Raw genomic sequence first — 19,589 nt, forward strand, 5'->3', positions numbered from 1 at the left:
CTCAGTAGTTACAAAACTACATCCAAGTTGAACACACCGTGTTTTACCACGTCTACTGCAAATTATTATTCAGCAGATTCCCTCGATACTCATACACAAATCATGCATACTAATATTGCACTTATACCCATTGTATGGTAGCCTATTAAAAATGTAATGGCCTGAATGTTGTCGTCGTGGAGATTCTAAGGTGAGAATCAGACGATGAGTAGCTGCCAGGCTCTCACTAGAGTTCCTTGGAGGGACACTGCTATCAGGGGTAAGGACTTTATAGTATAGTTAAGTGTATTTTAAATGTACTAAATCATTCATTCAACACTGAACTGTAAGTGGGAGGCAAAGTGTAGAAAAGAGGGTTTAGCACTATCGATTGATTAATATAAATTCCTTGTCTCATTCCGCAGGTTACCTGTTTGCCTGCTGTTCTGCAGCGTTTCAGATATTTGCTTTTTGTTTTTAACTGGAACTACAATCCATTGGGATCCACTGGGAATATAATTCATATCTTATTTACATGTCTTGTCAGATAATGCAGTCCACACTTTGTAAATCAAAGCAACTACAATGCAATTCCAGACATCTCACGGTGAAAATATGTTCCCAAACATCTTTAAACTTTAGAAAATGTTGGTGAAGATTCTCAGTCATCCGTATTTCTAAGTGCTAGAAGGAGGAGGATTGACTTGCTTGCCTCTGTAGCTCTCAGAAAGAAGCTGAGTACACACTAACACACAGTTGGTAATGCTCAACCCGAGAAATAAAACACATCTTTGCCCACTTTGTGGTTTAGTGGAAACAAGCTGCAAACGCAATTCTGAAGAATTATTACCTCATAATGTACGAATGCACTACACATGTTTATATGTTCAGCCGACACTGTGTGGCGCAACATCAGAATTCTGTTTGAGTCGTGTCATTGGGTTTATGCATTTTTTATTTTAACTGTCCGTTAGCTCTATTTTTGGTAACTCTTAATGGAAATGTCAGAATATCAGGCTCTTGAGACGAAGTCGGCTGCCTGCTGATAAGGCTGATGAGATCGGTGGGAGTGAATCGATCAGAAATGATGAGCTGAAAGATTCTATAAATCTCTGTAACTAAGTGGGAACTGCAGAGCTTGGTACTAATTCTCTGAGGGTTTCCTACTACCAGTGACTGTTTTTACATCTCACATGATTTTGCCCATTTAAAATGTGCCAGTTGGTGAGTGTCATCGTTACAGAAAAAAAAAAGAAGAAGCCTGGTGGGAGATCATTCTTGCCCGATAATAAGCAGCGATATATGAACTTAACTGTCGAGAACTCAAAGCAGAAAAAGATGCTTGGGGTAATGATAAGTGCGCTCTGACTGACTCCATTGTTTACAATACTATCAGCGCTGTCTGGAGTGCATATAGCAATGAGCACATCGTAGCTGAGCAGACAGTGATGCAGAATCAAGCAGTGTCTTAACGCAGAGTTGCTAAGTAGTTTGTGAAATTGTGATTATTGTGGTAAAGTCAATACAAATTTTATTTTCCCTTTTCAATATAAAACTAAGAAAATTGGTCAATATATCAATATGTTTAAAATGGATATTGGCATTGGATTTAAAAATCTGTAGTGTTTGGGCTCTAATAAGAATCTTGATGAGAGCAGCTTCAAATGACGACAACATCAGGTTTTCACCTTTAAAACGTATCAATTACAAATCTGGTAAAACCTTTTGCAAACCACAATACTTTATTTTAAGAATGTGAACTTCTAGTGTAGTGTTGTGCAATCGTCAGAACAAGCATTAAGTTGGTAATCACTTCATACAACGGTATCGATTTTTTATTAATGCAGGTAAAATGTAACCGTAATCTAAAAGCAGGAAGGATTCAGCCAAACTCAAACTGCACAACCTGCAGTTAATAATCGCATGAACTTGTAGATAAGAAATGTTTTGTAGTTAAGGAGCTTAAACTCACTGGTAGCAAAGCTCTGAAAAGTATATGTGCTCCTGTGTACTTAGGGTGTCTGAGTTCATATAGCGTGTCACAAGGTGCTTATCTGGTCAGTCTGCAGGATTTATGTTCCTGTGGTAGAGAACGTATCCGACATGGCAACTCAATACCTTCACACGGGCTGAGAGGGCTGCTCTCGCTGTATGAGCAGAGTGTAGCTCATAAAATCTCAGGGTCTCTCTCTTTGTGTGTCTGCGTGCATTAAATTGTGTCAGCGTGTGTGGGGGGGTACCTGAGCATATACACACCTACATGTATGTATCTATGAGCTTTTGGCAGCAGCTTTTTCCTGCTATGTGAGAACTTTAATTAACAGTGAATGTTCGGGGAGATTTAATTACATTTTAGAAGCCAAAGGTATCATGCAATTGGCTGGCCATGAAGGTGTTACGTAACGAAGAAGAAGAAGAAAAAAAAGAAAGGAAAACCTAACACCTGTTTATACAACAATACTTACGTAAAAAATGAAAGAATGAAGTGATGCTATTTAATGTGACCCTGATGTAAAAAGTGAAAACTCAGAATCAAGAGATAGTTCAAGAGAGATACACTAGACAAGAAGAAGAAAGACATTTTAAAGAAATATTATTGTATAATAAGAGGGAAACCAAATCTGTCCCCTGACCTGTAACACTGTGGCCACAAAGCCGTCATGCTGTGAGCTTGTCAGACACAGGAAATCTTTCAAAATCCATGTAAATGACCTCAAGGAAAGAAAAACATCCCTCTCCAGTAGGCCAGGCCCTGAACCCAGCTGAACCTGCGAAGCACTGCCGCACAACCATACCTGCCTGTGTGTGAAGGAATGCCATTAGCACTGTGATGAATGAGTGTGTGTTCTCCAGGCCAGGACAGAGAGGGTGATTTTTTAATTTGGTGAAAAATGCTGTGTTTGTGCGCACAGACCTGATTAAGTGCGAGCTGCTTGGGGACAGTTTTCATCACTCCTCAATTCAAGACCATTCCTGAAGCCGGGCGTCAGACATCAGGCCATTCCACAGAGAAAAGTGCTCACAGTGTTTCCTATTTCTAATCTGACAGCAGGAGCTGGCACCATCTGAGCTCCTCCGACTGCTGACAAAGACCTGGGCTGTAGGACTGTGATGTGAGATTAGACATCTCATTGAAACAAGTTACTGTGAGCAGGCATGCCATCAGATAATCATGCTGGGTTAACCAGCTCTTCTTTTGTAAGGAAGGGCCTGTCAATTCTTCTAGCAAGAAAAGTAGGATAAGACTGCCCTCTAAAGGATGACAGTGACAGTGCAGACAGTAAGCTACTCACAGCACACTATGAGGGGGGAATAATAGCAGCTTGTTAAGAGTCAGAATAGAGCAGAATCAATAGTGTCCACTTTCACTGCCGGGCTGTAGTTCCTTCCATTGTCTAAGCAGAATAAAACTTTATTACAGTATATGTGTAACAGGTAAACCTTTATGAGCGTAGAGAGTATTCCTCCTGAGACCAGTAAACATGTTTTCCACTCACACAGAGCCCTCTGTTGGTCAAAGGCAGAGCAGCACATAGCAAAGTGTCTCATCAGCCTTTGTTCAATGACTATTACAAATGACAGGCAGTGAACATAGAGGGGTTCACTGCCTCTCGTTGTTGTTATTACATCAGCAGATGCAGTGCTGATGTAATAAGGCCCTATAGCGGTTCAAACTTAAATGAATGTAAATCTAAATGTTCTGACTCGACTACTGTACAATCAACAACAGTGTAACAGGAGCAGTCGGTTTTTAACTGAGTGGTGATGTAGCAGAACGTGTACAAAACCTAAATTTCACTTCAATTTCACAAGACATTGCCTGACCTTGGCTGTATAAGATTCAAAATACCACATTGTCTACATCACTTGAACAATAAGCTTACTGTGAACCCTGGATGTACAAGAGCCACCTTACAATCAATCAAAACAGGGACGGACAGAAGTGCAATAGATGTGTGTGTAACTGCGAACATCAGCATTTACAACATTGATCAGAAGAAACAGTTTGTAACATAATAAAAAAGTGTATCAATGTTTAAGCATTTATACATAAGAAAATGTCTGATAGAGATGAAGGGAGCAGCAATCAACTTCGGTTCTTCAATGACAAGCGTCATACCCATGTGTGTGTGTTGTAATCAGTCGATGCTATGTTGTTCATACCATAGTAATGCCATTTCATAATGATGTCATTTATATTGTATAATGACAAACTATTGATTTATCTAAATAAGCTGTGGATCGTGTCTCTAAATCGTGCTTGTTACAAAAATAGCGTATTACTACACCAGACTTTATAGTGATGTCAAGATCACATTATTCACCACTATATCATCATAAATGATTCATATATTTAAGTTATGTCTATAGTCCTATACGATGCAGAGTTATTGAACTATGCTTGACATTATTGTTTGACTTTTAAATAAAATCACTTATATGATATGATGGGGAAAATGATCTGATCATTATAAGATACAGATGGTCTCTCTAGCCTTATTAATCAGGGCAATATCTCAGAAAATCTTTTTCAGACCATATCTTTTTTTGTTGATTTTGAGCTGGACCAAGTTTGGTGACAATCATTGTTGAGTTGCTTTGCACACGCGCGCACACACGCGCGCACACACACGATTAAAAACAATACCATGCATGGTAACAATCACTGACGTTTGAATGCTGTTGTTTCATGATGAGGTCAGATTCGTGTTTGAGAGAAAAAGTACAGAACCCAGTCAACACACACCTGCACTGATGTCATACCACTGAGTATGTTTACTAGTCTGACGTCTTCTTAGGGTCAGAACACTTGGTCACTGATTCCGAACAGGCCAGTTACATGGTGGTAACCAGTGGAATATCTCAACAGTTTTTGAAACAGCAAGACTTGAATAGCACAAGGTCATAAAGCCTAAAGAAAAGGGAGGTCAGAAACAAGGTTAAATATGAGTAAACAAGGACTTCCTCCCTGAGGGTAAAATCTGCACCTGGACTTCTCATTACGAGTCTGGAGTCTGCTCAGCACCAAACAGCACATGTGGCCCAGAGGAAACAAGCTCAGAGCACTGCTGCTCTCCAACACTGAACCAAACACACACACACACACACAGACACACACACACACACAACAAGTTCTGGGAAAACGTACCGGCTAATAAGGGTTCAATGGACCACCTCCCCAGTTTTCATGAGTAACCATAGTTGGATTGTCTTCAGTAAAAGTGTTAACAAAACTTAACATGCAGCTGCGAACACACACGCACGCACGCACGCACGCGCGCGCGCACACACACACACACACACACACACACACACACACACACACACACACACACACACACACACACACACACACACACACACACACACACACACACACACACACACACACACACACACACACACACGCTTTACTGATGTGACTCATCCACACGCATGTTCAAAATCTACAACTGACCCTACCATACCCATCTTCACCTTTACCATAGCCCTCTGTCCTTTCACCGACTCCATTCTGTTTACACTTGTACTTTTATCTTAGTGAGGACACTCATTGGCATAATGCACTCCCTAGCCGCTTACCCTAACCTTAACCATCACAACTAAATGCCTAACTCTTGCCTCTTAACCCCCAAACAGCCCTGCCTAATGCTCTACATTCAACAGTGGCTCCATCTACCCACAGAGAGGGTCACATTCATCTCCTATTATCAGCACCGATACCAAGGACCCGTCTTTTCTGTGCCAGACAGCATATGCTTTCTTTCCTTGTCTCATGTTCAACTTGTGTGCAAGACTGATGCATGTGTCCGGTTAAAACAACCTATGTTATCACCGTTATAAAGCCTAAAGACAAATGTTTGGCCTTTATAATACAAAAAGCTAGTGGGCCAATACTCATTCTTCATGTGTTTCTCTTTTCCTCCTCCATTACCATCCCACTAAGGTCTCCACCTGGTGTCTGTGTAGCTCTGCCATACACCGTGGGGAGCAAGACATTAATCAGAGGAGGAGCAGAAGGACGAGGGCAGGAGGAGGAGAGGTTGGCAGGTGTGTTCTGCTCTCCCACCATGTTTTCTCCAACCCATACCTCCCTTTTCAGGCTTTCAAATCTCTCTCAGTCAGAGGAATCATCAACCTTAAAGCCCCTCCCTCGTAAGTAATGGATCGTCCAGACGTATGTACGAGATTACACCAAATAACTCAATGCAAAAGATACTTACGCCTTATTTATCCAAATGCAGGTTAAAAGAAAACACACAAAAACATTAAGATTATTCAGACAGAGCAAGTGGTGAGCTGCATATGAAAAAGTCCTAAGTGTGGGGGGGCTTTTATTTTGACAACTCCTATGTCCTGGAGGAAAATGGCCTCTGTTGTGTTTGTTTTCCAAGGAGAAACATCTGCACATCTGTGGTGCAACATGCTGGGTTAGAGTTACAAGCTGCAGCAGTGCACAAGAACGCATAAACACATGTGCTCTGTCGACACACACACACACATAATGAAATGTAAGGATAATGTTAATCAGAAGATGATGCACTGTATCTCCGCTGCACCATACATTGGCTATAAATCGGACCTAATGTAAAACCCACATGTTTTATAATCAGATGAGTGGAAATTCCACAACACTTCAAAGTCAGCCTGAGGAATGTCGCCTCACGTCAGGGCTGCTGGGACACAGTGTGTGTCTGTGGATGATATAAGCTTCTCTTCAAGTCCATAGCATGGACACATTCACCGTCTTCTGGCTGCGATGGAATACTGTGTTGTATTACTACATATTGAGCCAAGAACAAAAACAAGTCTTGAACAAATAATGTGTCAGCGCTAACATATTTCAATTGGCAAGACGATCTGGTCTTTGTCACAGGACTGCTCATTCAAAAACAATAAGCACATTTAATCACCCTGCATTGATCTCTGTTGTGGTGAATGCTGATGAAATGATGGTGTTATGGAGATTTTCACATAAACCACAGAGACAAGCATGTTCTCTCAAAGAGTCATTTCCATCACAGAGAGGAACTCATCTGCAGCCTGTTCGGTTTCACACCTTCTACGCCGATGCAGTCTTCAACACGGTCACCAGGGGGCACTGTTACACTGCTCACTGAACCCTGAACCCTACCACACACACACACACACACACACACACATTTATCAACCCCCACTTCCAAACACACTGCTGCCACGACTGAGCTGTTTTCACTCTTTCTCCTGAGGGAGATCAGCGTCACTTTTTCTTTTTTTTTTTTTTACTGCATCCAGCTTCTCCATCTCAGATAATACACAGAGGTTGTGGTCCAGATGTGAGGCACTAACTCTAAAGCTGCTAAAAACACAGTCACTTTCCCTTCTCCTCTGATGTCAATGTGTGTTTTCCTGTCCATTTTTAACCTCGACTACTACTCCTCACTTTTTTGTGGTACTTTTTTTTTTGCTGTCTTTTGAAAGTAATGACATATTGCAAGGAACCACGAAAACAGAAATTAAACTTTCTGCAAAGCAAAGTATTCTGTGTATATTTCAATTTCATGTGTTTAAAATGTGCCTGGCAACATAAGTTGGAATAGAGGAAACATAAAAAAAAGCACAGCTGAGGCAAATAGATTTGATTTAAACAGAAGAGAATTTCTGGTTAAGAGCAGTCATATCAATTCATCACAGCCAGTGTTTGACTTTGTTCTGTTCTTCAGCCGCCAGAAAACATTTCAGTGTAAGTGCAGAGTGCAGTGACACTGGCCCAAAATGTATACAGCCACAGCCTAAGCCTCCTGGATCTTCTCTTTTATTATTCTGGACCTTTCTTTCAATTTGCACTTGGTCAAATACTTGGGTGTGACAAGTGAGATGGATAAAGTGCAGCGTTTTTCAAACCACAGCAGGGAGGTGCTCTGCCTCAAGCTGAAATTGTGACCTGTAAACGGGCAATAATGGGTGAAAATAGAGGCTCAGTCGGCTTTGCAATAGCATGTGTCGCACATGCACATGTCAACACAGGTTGACATTAGAGAGAGACACTTTGGCACAACAGCAGATCTGGGCCTAAGCAATAAAGACAAGGAAACCGGATTCTGAAAGCAATAATAGGGCGGCAGAGTGGTGAAGTGTTAGCACTGTTGCCTCACAGCAAGAAGGTTTCTGGTTCGAATTGTGTCTTTCTAAGGGGAGTTAGCATGTTCTCCCTGAGTCTGCAGGGGTTTTCTCCCAGTACTCCATCTTCATGCAGATTAGGGTTCATTTAATTTTGAGACTGTAACTTGTCCATAGGTGTGAATGCTTGTTTGTCTGTATACGTTGGCCCTGTGATAAACTGACGACTTGTCCAGGAAGTACCTCTCCTCTCGCCCTACGTCAGCTGGGATTGGCTCCAGCTCCACCTGCGACCTGGATTTGTTGAACTTCGATTTATTTATTTTTATTTTATTTATTACATTATTGAAATTCACAATGTGTTCAACTGGCTGAATAAGCTTGCATTTAATTGTATAATTTCATAATCAACATTGTCAAACAACTGAATTGAATGAAATAGCCTCTTAGCTATTATTGTTAGGTTATTTTAAACGTACATGGAGGCAAACTAATTATTTTGTTACCTTTGGGCAGAGTCAAAAGTTTAGCTGCCTTTTCAGTCGCTCCTCGCATCTAACTCCTACCAAAAACAAGAACTTCACCTTTAAATGTCTTCTGGACAAAATAAGCTCCACAATCGTACGCTGTTGTCCTCCATACCTGCACAACAATCCTCCTTTCAATCACACTTTACTATCAAGAGACATAATTAAAAACATTGCTGCAAAACCTACAAACCAACATATGGTTGAGGCGGTGTTGTGTTGCTATGTTTCACATCCGTTAGAGAGAATGAGCATTATCCACAGGAGACAAAAACTGGCAGCAGGAGGACATGAAAGAAATACATATTATTAGGCAATATATGGATACTTTGAAGGGACCTATAAATGTCTGTGTGGTGTCATTTTTAAAGAAATATCTGTGTATAAAAAAAAGCCTTCTATATTCTACTCACTCAATTCAGAATATTACAAGGTAAGTAAGCAGTTTGGTTGACAAACATTCAATCTGTCAAACACTACACATATTCCACTGAACTGAAGAGAAATGTTAGAATAACCAACCAGACAGACCATAATATACAGACCACACGTCTGTGTCGGATCAGTGGCTGAGAGCGCTTATAGCCTCATGGTAACTGCTCAGCCTCGCACACTGAGAAGCATGATAATGTGATAATGTGCATGGCAGCGCTGACTGCCCTGAGTGTAGCCTGGCTGCTCGGAGTCTACACCACCGTGCTGTGAATGAAGAGCCGGAGGAGCGGCACGGCTCCAGGCCAGCCTCACTGCCGGGGTCATCACTAATGAACCGTGGAGCAAGGGTGGTGTAATTCATGGCAGGACATTATTTCCTCTGCCAAAGTCCGACAGATACACTGAGAAACCAACATACAGCAAGTGGTGGATATAACTATTGCTGCTGTCAATGAAGTTATGTTTTTGTCTGTTTGTCTGTTAGTGAGCAGGATTACACAACAACTAAAGGACGGATTACCTTGAAACTTGATGGAGATGCATGGGTCAGGGATGAACCCGGTAAATTTAGCTGTGGATCCAGATCACTGTCTTTAACATTGTGAGATAAGAGGGCGTTTTTCAACTTTGTGCAGATCTAAATAAAAGTCTGGATCTAGTGAATTTAAATGTGATTTCATAAGGGGACTGTTGGGCCTTGGCGAGGGTACGCACTCTACTCGCTGCCATTCTAGTTGCTGCTGTTAACATTAAAGACATTATTACATCTATACATATCTCTTATATTATTTTCATTATAACTACCAGTCTGACAGAGCCCACACACAATAGTTGTACCACTGTTCCTGATCTCTCTCTCTTTTCTGTCCCCCTCTCTTCACTTCTCTCTCTTTTCTCCCTCTTTTTCCACCCACCTCTCCTCTCTCGTCCCTTTTCTCTCCCCTCTCACCCCAACCGGTCGAGGCAGATGGTCGCCCCCACACTGAGTCTGGTTCTGTTGGAGGTTTCTTCCAGTTAAAGGGGACTTTTCTCTCCACAGTCCCCAAACTGCTTGCTCATTGCTTCCCTGTAGTATTGTAAGGCTCTTGACTGTATTATGTAAAGTGCCTTGAGATAATGTGTGTTGTGATGCGACGCTGTGCAAAGAAGGACCTGGTCACACATATGCGAATGCCAAGCAAATATTGCGTGTCAAAGTTCTCCAAAGTTCAACTCCATCCGAATCCACGCTGAGATTTACTGTGCCACAGGATGCAAATGTTTTATTCGACCCCTTGCTTGTGCTGATTGGAAGTGAATGGGAGGCGAAGGTTGGTGTATGTATGACCGGGCCATAAAACTGTAACTCCTCATGGTTTGTGCATAATGCAGAACAGCGATCATAGTCTAATGTCTCCAGTCTGAGCCTAAAAGCATATCATTACAAAAACAAGTAAGAAAGAAGCAGATGGATTGTAATAATAATTGTACATCACTCTTTATAAATTCATACATTGCTAGAGGGAAAGTGTTCAGCTACTTGGTTTTACATTCTCAACTCCTCTCCAAATAATGATGCATAATTAAGTCTCTATTAGTTTTATAAGCACACAGCCTCAAGTGCTGATCTGAAAACCTACCACAAGGAATATTTCTGAATATCAACTCATGACTTGAGATAATTAGGATGTTTGAAAATGATTATCCTGAGAGAAGAACACAAACACCTAAAGATATTCTCACAGCTATTTCAGAGCCGGAGCAGTTTGTCACTGCTCGGCTGCACAATCACTCCATTTTCAACCGAACAACAACTCGCACAAAACTTCGAATATAACACTTAAGCATTTCCACAGCCATCTTGTGCCCCTGACCCATTTCAAAAATCTCCATTTTGAGGGTGCAGCAGAGGGTTTTCTGTAAACGTACACCTTCTGAATGAGTAAGCACTTCCTGTTTCAGTCAGAGTTGGGGGTAACAGAGGGGGGTTACACTCTGAAACGTCCCATTCCCCCCACTCTCTCTCTCTCTCTCTCTTTCCTCCACAACTCCAAAGAAAGAAAAAAAACTCAGTCAAAGGCAGGATTTTCAGTTCACTTGCAGACTTTTAAACAAGCAGCTAAAATCTCACATACTTATCAAATTATAGAAAGGCTCCGTTACACAGACTTTATTGGCGCATACATCAAATTAATAGCCAATTGTACAACTACAACTGAAACTCTTGGTTCCCATTAAATTAAATAACATAAACAGAGAATTTCTTTGTTTCATCGCTGAAAAAAAAACATACAGAAGATGAAGAAAGATAGAAGACAAAAATTTGTGGAGGAGGGGGACAGGACTGTATATTTACTGTGTGCAAGTAAAAAAGTCTTTTCAAAGCATCGAATAGTGAGGAAGAAAAACACTCCCACAAACGGACACACAAACGGACACACAAACGGACACACAAACGGACACACACACACACACACACACACGCACACACACACACACACACACACACACACACACACACACACACACACACGACAAGAGGAGGACAGATATAAGAGAGGGTGGTGCAACTGATGAAAAGACATGATTAACCTTTGATCTTTACTCTGTATCGTGCATGTATGTGTGTGTGTATGTGTTTGTGCGTGCACACAGGCCTGTCCCTATGAGTGTGAGCTAGTGTGTGTGAAGAAAGAGGGAGAGTGTGTGTGTTTGTTGAATGATAACTGTGCTATGTGCTCGGCTGCCCCCAGAGGAGACGCATAGATAATGTTGACGCTGCTCAGATCCTTTGATAGTGGCTGAGGGGGCGGAGGAGGAGGATGGTGGGCATCTGTGTGTTTGTGTAAAGTATGTGTGTGTGTTTGATGGGCAGGTGACATGTCTGTCGAGGTGTTTATGTAGCTCTTCTGGTCTAAGTTACACGCTATTCAGATATGGTGACTGAGCCGAGGACAGGATCATTATTTGGTGTTTGACCTCTGGAACCAAGCCGACCCAGGACAAAGCACTGGAGTAAACCATGTATATTTAGTGCATGTCAAAATAAGAAGAAGGGAAACAAAAGAGGAAAACCACAAGTGTGCATCTGTGGGAAAGCAGAAACGCGAGATTAGTTTCTATACATGCTGGACAATGAGTTGTGTATTTGTGTGAACAAGTTCATGCTCGACTGTTTGTTGACTCTGCAGAGTCGACCCAGAGAGTACACATGTGATTGTGAGAGAGAGTTGCGGGTTTCATTTGATACCTGAAAGCCAAATAAACAACAGAGACCTGCCAGATTCAAACCCAGAGAAATAAACTGCACTGTTATCTGAGATGCTGGGTCTGCTTACAGGTTCATCAGTCAACACACCACAAGGCCAGACATATATACACACATCTTAACATGGACACTCTCACAATAATCTTTACAATTTAGTCATTTTGAATAAAATCGGATTCTTTCGCTGTAGAGCATTTAAAACCTGCGATGGTGTGAAAGGCGAGGACAAACTGGATGTAAAATCCACTGCGACATGACTTGTTTTCAATCACGGAGATGTCTTCAATGGTCACATGTCTTTGTGAAGGGTAAAAGAGGGGTGAGACGCAACAGAGAGCAGAGATTGAAGCCACATGTTGAGGCGCAGTACACACTACACACTACACACAGATTGATTAATCTCCAATGTCTTTTTCTTTTCTTTCTCAGCACAAAACTATGCACCAAAGCCAGAGCACACGACCATGTACTGCTCATATACTGTAGCACATGTATGTTTAATTTGTTCCACTTAATCTGCTTCTTTCAAACTCACACACAGCACCGTGACTCACACTCATCTACTCATTCAGACACACACCACTGTGCTGTGGTATGACTCACATCTTCTCCACACAGGAGAGTGATGAGGTGTTGAGCGGCGCTTTGCTCTCAAACTGAAGCTGCAGAGAACAAAGAGACAGAGACAAAGTCTTTGTCTCAGTTCTAGAAGTAAACTGTAACGCCACACAGAAAAACGGTGTGATCCCCCACTGACTACTGCTGTAAGAGTGGAGAAACTTTCTGATATTAGACAAATGGGACAGTAGCACACAGCAGGAGGGATGGGTTGTATCAGTGTCAAATCCCACAGTGAGGAGGAGGATGAGGCTGCAGACAAATGAGAAGAGTTTCAAAAATGAACTCTCAGATCGTGAGGGGCATCATGGGAACTAGAAACACAATGTCATACTAGACCACACTTGAAAAACTGTTTTCATAGGAACAATTTCTTCAGTAGAAAGTAGTTCCAGTTATGATTGTTCACAGGGGGGTCTGTGGATGTTCTGGAGTTACTAAGACATTGATTCTGGAAACAGAGGGCCTTTCACGTCACGTTTTAAATTTTTTACAGGAGGCATTGTGGGAAAACAGGGATATAAAAGGACTATGCTACATATAAAAAACACTGCTGCAGGACCCACTGGCAATAGTTGTCAAAGGGGCTATTTCTTTGGTAGGTCCAATAAAAACTGTTCTGTGGTTTTTTCATTGTAATGTGGACACTCAGTGTGTTTACATGTGTTTATAGTCAACTGGAGTTGCATTCACAAAACATCCTGAGGCTAAAAGTGGCTCCTATGGCCAAGTTAGAAAAACCCTAACGCAGAACTCACATGTTTGTGTTGGAGGCTTCAACAGAAACGCTGCTAATTTACTTTGAAAGGGGGGACGCCATGTGTAGCTGAACTGCATTTTGGTTACGTTGCTCGCACTGCACAAGGCAGACGTGGAGCAGAGCTCAAATTTTCATCCAACAATGGAGGCACTAGCCAAAGAAATTGTGTTTAAGCGGAGGCAGCTGGATAACTTGGTATGTGTTCATCTGGTTGTGGATTTTATTCGCCGTGTACTACTCTTCATTATCACATTGGTAGCTAACATAACATATGTTTGCACAAAAGCCAGCTATGTTGTGTGTCCAGAGCATGAAACGGTTCCCATGATGATCAAGCATCAGGGACAACCGCTGTCAAGTGTTAACACAAGGCAGACATGTGGGATCAGCGTAACCTTAACTACAAAAAAGGGGCATCATACTAAGGATGCTAGCACTAGGATGGATTTATGCTACTTTCTTTTTCTGGCCTAAGAGTCATTAATACAACATTTCAGTGCTAAAAGTAGCTCCAACGTTTGAGAGAAATTGGGCCATTTTACAATCACTTAGCTGCTACATGTAATGGGCTTCAACACATCAACAATTTGAAGAGTTACGAAAATAGAAACATATAAAAAGCACATGTAGATGACATGCATGATAACAAATATATAATCAGTTCATCAACCCATTGAAACAACCGAGTACCACAGGAGCTGATGGTTTGTACAATTCTAAACTACTGTTGATCTGGAAAAATACACATTGGTGTGCTGATGAACTGGATGGCTCTGTTTTAATGATGTAAGCACATGATTTAAAGAGCGTGGCGCATGTAGGGTGAATCTAAATCCAGTGGATAAAAGGTCGCTGTGCCAGACGCATGGTTCAGAGGGGTTGGACTTAAGTCTCTTACCTAATCGTGTTTTAGACGTAACATGCAACAAACCAATCAGAATGCAATCTCCCTTACTCTCACATATACTAATATGTATTTTTTCTCACATTCAGACCAATCAACTGTCAACAAATTACTGTGCACATAGAGAAGAGGTTCATTCATGAAAAGACACTTCACTAACCCTTCGCTTTGCTTATTTCTATAGTCAACTGCTAAAGGGGAAAGCTTTGTTAGTAATCACTTTTCATGCAGTTCCACTGTCTGTACCTGGTATTACATTCTGCTTATTATCTGTTTTCTCTGATGTGCTTCATTTTGTAGCAGCGGAATTTCTTGTCTGCTAGTGATGTGGTTTTATTTCATCCCTGTTTATATCATATTACAAATGTATTAGATTGTGTTTAGTATCACAATAACAAACTAGAGATATTGAGGATCTCACACACATAAAATGAGATTAAAAATGTATAAATTAGATGAGTAAAATTAAGTAGGAATGTGCTTCTCTTCACACTGACACACACAATATTCCCACTAAATATTGGCCCAGATTCCTACATTGTAGGGCAACATTCTTTTCCATTATGAGAGCACTACAAACTCAACTCCATTCACCTCCACAGTATCAGGGGGGAGCCAGATGCCCGGACTAAATGAGAAAACATGTTTTTGTGAATGACCCTTTAACCTGAGGGAAAATGTTTAGCACACACAACTGCATGCTCCTGCAATAGTAAGAGAGGAGTGAACTATAAGAGAAAGTTGTGAGATGATAGTGAGCAAGGGGTGAGATAAGGTGGTGAGTCCCACAGACACAGAGGAAGCCTCCTATCACAGGAAGCTCCTCTTCCGAATGTCAGATCCTCCTAATCGCCACTCTGCTTCCTGTTTCAGTCCCCCAGAGCTGGACTACATCACACGGGCGCACAACGTTACCCACCTCCAGTTGGGATCATACATATACTTACTCATCTAGGCGGGCATCCTACTTAAACATCACATCCTGCTGGGGCTGAGGTCCACATCAAAGTGGATTATAGGGTGGAGGAGGCCGGCACTATGGTGACCGCCAGCAGACATACCACTTATTATTTCTGACCTTGATATGATGACGCCACCCATGGATTATAGGAACATTTCAAAACTATTTGTATGCTCTTCCCTTTCACTTTCACACATAGAAAACACACATACACGTATGTAATCTGGTCAGTGACCAAATCACAACAGTCCAGCGCCTCCTGAACGTAAATGAGCTTAAAACTGAAGAATGTGTGTGTATCATATCCCAGGCCTGAGGGCTGACAGTGGACCCGCAATAACCTCCGCTGAAGAGATGTACCGCTCACCAAAATAGGTTAGCATAACACAAATAACACGCTGGACTCTTAATAACACACACACTCTTCATACACATCAGTCCTATAGAAACACACTCCATAAGCCTGTCATTCAAAATACACAATGGGCTAATCCGCTCCCACACATCCCAACCGCAAGCTGTCACGGATGGGACAGGAACTGAGTATCACAACTGAAAACATTTCAAGTTTGCTAGTTTTAGAGTTATTTAGATCAAGTGAAAGCGAAAGTGCGAGGCAGTGTGTGTGTGTGTGTGTGTGTGTGTGTTCTCAGGCTCTTGACTTGTGCTGTGGTGCTGAAAGCCCTAGCAGAAGACCGTTGCTCCCACCTGAGAGACAGATGTTTGTGTTAATGTGTGTGTCTGTGTGAGTCCATGTACGAGCAGACGGTAGAGTGCTAAACCTGCCACAGTAATGTTATAAAATAATGCTATAAAATGCACTTTAGAGTGTCTAATAGCACTTCAGACTTGAATAAAACTCTATAAGCCACTAAAATATTCAGATTTTATGGTTCTTTAAAAAGAATCCATTTATAATTCCACATGTTATTTCCTACATTAATTGTAACTCAGTATGTTTTACACAAGATCCGAATCAGACTTCACACCACTATTGCCACCTTGTCAATGTATTGTAATAAATAAGTGTTTCAATAAAGGCTGTGCACAACTGTGAAACTGTGCAGAATGAACACTTGTGAGGAGAAAGTGGAGGGAGGCGTGGAAGAGCAAACAGGAAAAGAGGAAATTAAAACCATACATCCCATCCTGGATATAACAGATCCCCTACAGTGGATTTTCTTTTGGATTTGCTATCGCAACACAACGGAGAGGGAAATTAAAGCGCAGCCAAGAAATAGTGAGTGTTTTCAATGTGGAGAACTGAGTTTGTGTGTTCTGGGCCAGGGACACTGGAGTGGGAGCTGGTGTACAGAGGAGAGCATACAATAGGGAAGTAGGGGTTGCTCTGGCCTTAAGGCGAGGGGCAACAGTTATAAGGGAGGTGTGTATATGTGTGTTCTATTGTGTTTATTTTCTGGACGGACTGTGTTTACGCTGGCTTCACTGCAGCAGTTCTATCTACAGACGGTCATTATCACCGCCCACGCTGCGTGGATGGCGGCGTTAACTGCAGTGACGGTCCTCTTCGCCAAAAGGTTTCTCACCTGAGACTTGGCAGAGGAAATGTTGCCCACTTCATTCATCCTTCCATGTCTTCATGTCTGGACCATCAGAGATAGGGGAGACTGGACGAATTTGATAGAGCTGAGATCATGGACACAGTGCAGACGGCAAGCAGCTGTCAGCATCAAAGAACAGTGGAGTGTGTAAAAGTGTGCGTGTGTGTATTGAGAGAGACTGAGTGGAAGAGACAGCCTGAGAGGACCAAGAAGAAGCAGACAGACCTCAGAGAAGATAAGATGCGATGCAGAGGCAGACAGAAAATGTGATGGAGAAATAGAAGGATTTAGGGAACTTTCACACAAGTCTTGTTTGGTCCAGACCTCCTGACTTTTTAAGTTTAGTCTGACCCAGAATTACAGGTGTGAAGGGTGTGAAGGGTGTGAAAGGTGTGAACGGTGCCTCAGACCACGATTCAGACCGACGGACCAAAATTTTGTCCGACCAAAAGAGGTGGTTTCATTCCGGATCATACTGAACCATGGTTCTGTTCGTTGTAGTATGAAAACATTGTCGATAGTTCTGACTCTGAACTGTTGCAGGAAACTTAGAAAGCATTAAATATATAGTACACGTCATACTAACGGGATAAGTTGTAAATAATGAAAATAAAAAAACTTTGATCTTGGTTCTGACCTTAGTCCAGACTTTCAGGTGTGAAAACACACTTAAATCATGGCAGCCATCTTCCCCAAAAGTCAGAGTGAGCCAAGTCCTTTACCACAGGTGGACGAAATAGCCTGAACATCATACAGTTAAGGCTGGGTAATGTACTTCATCACTTTTTGAACACCAACCGAGATTGGCCTGTAGCAATGAGTATTCAAATGTGGGGACTGGAAAGATGATGTTTAAAATACCTGCAGTCATGTGATTGTTGTCTCTCAACTAACACAAGACACATCAATTCATGAATCATACTTGAGCTTAAAGTTTTTGCGTGTCCCAAAAAGTGTCACGTATTGAAATCTGGCACTTGATCCAATTCTTAGCCATGTCAGCCAGTTTAGGCCAAATTCCTGTACAGCTGCTTTGTGTCAATATAACATTCAACAGTGAAGCATTCAGGAGGTTTGGTCTGACAAACTTAAACAGAGGAAATGTTTTTTGAAAAAAATGTTCATTTCTCTCCAAGTTTAGTATTAACAAAAGGACTGTTTCGGCTCAATGGAATATAAAAGGACTCTGACCAGTGAAATCAGATTATATGACAAACTGAGCTAAAGTCTTAAAATATAGTTCAAAGTAGAAACTAGAAAGAAGACAATTTATTGCAAGCTGATAATCATTATTGAAGGGGAATTATTATGTGACATTACTACCTCCTGTCCGCTTGTTGGTTAGTATTAGGATTATATAACAAACTATTGAACTGATAACCATGAAACTTGGTGAAAGGATGAGACATTGCCCAAGAAATAATTCATGGATCTCATATTTTAGATGATCGTTGACTCCTTGTATTACTTTGCTTTAACAGGTGAAAATTGGTATTTATTTGATGAAAAGGCTCATGGGAAGACTTCACATTTAAGTTTGGATAGATACTTTTTTTCTGAGGTTGTGACCTCTATTGTTGAATAAAGACAGACTCTTCAAAAATCAGTAATGATTTCAACTGCTCAAAGTGAAATCATCAATCTGGTAATACAGCCACAGCCCAAAACAAAAACTAATGGAATATTATGTTTTCATGCCAGAAAGCTCCCAAGTATGATTTCAAGTCTCGTAACTGAGTTTTCCGTAGTGGAGTTATCTTTTATGAATCAGACCAAAATGAGGCTACATGAGCTCCACGTGCATGAGTCAAGAGCCTCTTTGCTGTTACTGTAAACGAGTCTGCGGAAGAAGCCCATCAGCTGAGTCATTGTTTCACCATAGAGCACTGGAGATGAGGCACGCAGACCATTGGGTGATTAAGACAGACACAGCGGGAGCACCAGGCAGGAGGGACGGAGTCCAAACATTCCCTCTGACCCCCCCCCCCCCCCAGCTTGTAGGCCTGTGTCTGGTCAGCGTGGAGGTCAGCTGAGCGGGAGGAGCAAGGAGATAAGCCTATCTCTACCAACAGAGACTACGGGAAAGTGACCAGACATCAGACCACATGTAAAGAAAGACTCCTCTCTTCTTATTCCTTAGTATCTCCTTCCATCTGTTGGCTGAACCTGCAGTCCTCCATAGGGACACTTTGATAACACAGACCGTAACGTCCACATGATTTACGACCACCTAAAGACACTCGGAGTGGAGTATGACAAGTAAGAGACCAGCCAGGGGTAGGGAATGGAAGACAAAAGAACAGAAAGAAATGGGGGAAAATGGGGGAGGAGAGAAAATATGTGTATTTCTTAGCTTCTCTGCTATGACGGATGTAAGAGGAGAGGGGCTATTAAAAAAAGGGGAACGGGAGGAGGAGGCAGGGGAGTAGGGGGCGTTCCCCCTGGCTCAGGCCTTGATTAACACCAGGCCTCCTGACAGGAAATGACCCGGCCAGC

The 19,589-nt window shown here is 41.9% G+C and overlaps 1 protein-coding gene across 1 annotated transcript in view; it reads right to left on the reverse strand.

Moving 5' to 3' along the window:
* scfd2 (sec1 family domain containing 2) overlaps nucleotides 1-19,589 on the reverse strand; it is an 88,178-nt gene that overhangs the window by 20,570 nt on the left and 48,019 nt on the right. The window lies entirely within an intron of this gene.

This window comes from Hippoglossus hippoglossus, chromosome 4, assembly GCF_009819705.1.
Source record: "Hippoglossus hippoglossus isolate fHipHip1 chromosome 4, fHipHip1.pri, whole genome shotgun sequence".
Taxonomy (NCBI): domain Eukaryota; kingdom Metazoa; phylum Chordata; class Actinopteri; order Pleuronectiformes; family Pleuronectidae; genus Hippoglossus; species Hippoglossus hippoglossus.